The sequence below is a fragment of the Octodon degus genome, unplaced genomic scaffold (genome assembly GCF_000260255.1).
Source record: "Octodon degus isolate 3935 unplaced genomic scaffold, OctDeg1.0 scaffold00372, whole genome shotgun sequence".
NCBI classification, from domain to species: Eukaryota; Metazoa; Chordata; class Mammalia; order Rodentia; family Octodontidae; genus Octodon; species Octodon degus.
The window spans coordinates 890,861-894,159 of NW_004524948.1; the positions used below are offsets into that span (position 1 = coordinate 890,861).

At 36.0% G+C, this 3,299-nt stretch overlaps 1 pseudogene; it reads right to left on the bottom strand.

Moving 5' to 3' along the window:
- Positions 1-1,193: 1,193 nt before the first annotated feature.
- Positions 1,194-3,299, bottom strand: part of LOC101587038 — a 4,357-nt pseudogene continuing 2,251 nt past the window's right edge.

The window sequence follows — 3,299 nt, forward strand, 5'->3', positions numbered from 1 at the left end:
ACCACTAAGAAGAATATATGCAGTGTATTATTTGTTGAAACTGTACTTCCGATTTGATTTGAAACTGTCTCATTGCTATATGTTTATCAATAAAACTGTAGGAAAAAAAAAACAAATGAATGATCATGTGGTATCTGTATATTCAAAATAGGACAGATGTACAATTGCATTCTCTTAATTCAGTGAATGGAGAGATTTGTTCCACTAGTGTTTGTGGACAGAATATCATGTCTTGTACAATGAATAACCACTAAAACAACAATGTGCAATGTATTTATTATTATTATTATTATTATATTTTCACAGAAATCATGTTTATTTCCACACTTGAGCTAAATAATACAAAATTTCCTTCTTAAGTAAATGTTTCAATACTTTCCTGCCGCACCTATCGTTCCCAAAAGACATAGTGTTAAAAGCTGAATTAGGGCTTCAGGGAAAGACAATATATCCAATGACAAGTAAAAGCAGGAAGAACAAACCTACTATAATTTCATATGCACAGGTTTTAAAAGCCTCAGCGATGACAACTTCAAATTCCCACACTCTGCCCTGAGAAATATACTGTCACCTTGCTTAATCTGCAATTTATGCTGTCTCTTTAAAACACAGGGTAAAATGATGGGCAATTTTGTGCTTACTTTAGTCCATATAAACAATTTTGTATTAATTATTGAAACTGATAGTAATTGGTTTTGAAACTGGTTCTCAATAAAATTATTTAAAGAAAAAGACTAACCGAGGCCTTCAAACATTGTTTGGATCTAATGTATAATTACAGTAGTCACATTCACACCTATATAAAAATTCAAAATGAAAAAGTTACTCTTAAAATCATGTGTCAGTAAAACTTGCCTGGAACCTGTTATACAATATATGTGACATATATACTACCTTGTAATACAAAATTTCTCAGAACACACCTGAAAAATAGAATAATTTATATTTATAAAAAGTTCTTGTTTTATGAACAAATGAAACTTAAAAAGAAAAAGTGATTAGAGTATGGTAGGGCAACTAATGAGCTGGTTTCTCCAAATCCTTCATGAAAGAGATAGTTTCATAAATTAGTAGTTCAGGGCCAGGGAGATGGCACAGTGGAATAAGCTCTTTCCTGGCAAGTGCAAGGGCCTGAGTTCAATCCTCGGTTCTGGAAACAAAAAATTAGTAGTTCAAGGCTTGGTTTTTAAATGTCACTTTTTCTTCCTCTGCTTTGCATCTGCTTCCAGCTTAAGCTTAGCTTCTTCAGCTGTAAGAGCTCCAAGTTTGTTATCATTTGCTTTCTTAACCTTTTCTTTAATGGCAGCCACATCAATTTTAATTTCAGTGGAAGCTTCTGTCAGTTTTGTAGCTGGCTTTTCTTTAGGTGGAATAAATGCTCTTCTTGTCTCTTACTGAGGGCTTCTGCTTGTTCAGCCTTTATGGCTTCTGTTTTCTGTTACTTCTTCTGATTTGTCTTCAAAATTTACCAGTAGCCAATTCTTTGTCAGTCTGGCTATCTGGCTGTTGTGGTGGGAATGGTGTGTACTCTTTATTAATAGCTTTCTTCTTTGGTTCTTTGCATTTGTTTATATTTTTGTGTTTGAACTGTGCTAAAAATCTTTCCTAACTTTGTGATCATAATTAGGAATGTTGCACTAATTTTCATTTTATCATTAAGGTTTTAATACTATAAATTGGATGCATATTCTTCACAGCATCTAAAATTACTTTTTTTTTTTTTTTGTATTTTAGGACAGGGTCTACAGGGTCTACAGGGTCTCACTGTGTAGATCGGACTTATAGTGATCCTCCTGTTTTTACAGGCTCCCAAGTACTGGGAGTACAGTTGTGCTCCACCATGCCCAGTCACAATTGCCCTCTCAGCAGGCCCCGAGGGCAGGGATGGCATGGTAGGCCCTGGGATCAAACTTCCAGGCCCTGCGTCTGCCTAAGCAGGGTTTTTAATCTGCTGAGCTATTTTGCCAGCTCTAAAACTACTTTTCAAACCTCTTTTAAACAACTAAAAGATCTAATGGCTGAGACTGTATTTTCTGGAACCATAAAGTAACAGTTAAGAGTTACAAAGCCTTCAAAGTAGATCCTTTGGGACCAATAAGTTGCTGTCTTCTTTCTATGAATCTTTCTTTATTTGTTACTAAAAACCTATTTTAATGATGTCACATGCAATATCTTTTTTTTTGAACCAGGGATTGAACTCAGGCCCTTGGGCTTGCCAGGGAAGCCCTTATTCCACAGAGCCATCTCCCCGGCTCCTATGTGCAATACCATTCTGAAGAATTTGTACAGCCTGTTCAAGTAAAACACTTCTTGCTAAGTTTTATTAGATCTCTGGCTGTAATGATAATGTATGGGTCAAAAGTCTTCTTTGTAGTACAAACGGTCATGCTACCATCAATCAGGTCCAGGGTGGTTAGATGTGGTGCTTATTCAATGCCTTCTGTACCAAGGGCAAACACTATTTCAAGGAGGCCACCCTATATTTTGGGAACAAAGTTGCAAAACTGATCTCCTCCAACAGTCCTCTGGGATTGTCCTCTTTAGAAAAAGCTGGTTCCTTTACCATGAGGAACAGTGAAGAGCTCTGATTCATCTCGATTCTCTTTCTTTTATTTTCAATAATTTTATTGAGAAATAAATAGCAAGGAGACTGTTTCAAATCAAATTGGAAGGATAGTTTCAATTTTTTTTTCTTTTTTGGTGGAACCAGGGATCGAACTCAGGCCCTTGCGCTTGCCAGGGAAGTGCTTATTCCACTGAGCCATCTCCCTGGCCCCAACAGTTCCAATTATTAGCTTTTTCTAGTGTTATCTGTTGTACAAGATACAGACATGATATCCTATTTACAAACACCATTAAAACAAATCACTCCATTCATTGAACTAAGAGAATGTAGCTATATATCTACCCTAACCATTTTGCATACACAGATACAAAATGGACATTCATCTGTATTCCCCTTTTTGTTCAGTTCTGTCATTTAAACAATATAGATGTGAGAATTCAGTAAAATATTCCAAAATAGTCTAGTAGTCTATAATAGTATTGAATCTTCCGCCTGATTGGCAAAGTCAGAAGTTCTTGACCGGAGTCCACTAAAGCTCAACATAACAACATGGCTTTACTTCTACTTCTTTTTCATACTTTTCTGCTGGATGGTTAAGACAATGATAAAGCAAGACTATGTAACAAGAATTGTAGCTTTTGGATTTGATAAGGTCAGTCATACCCCTCAGAATTTATCCTCAGATTGTAGATCCTATGTCAGTGTCAGCCATGTGAATGAGTCACAGCCATTG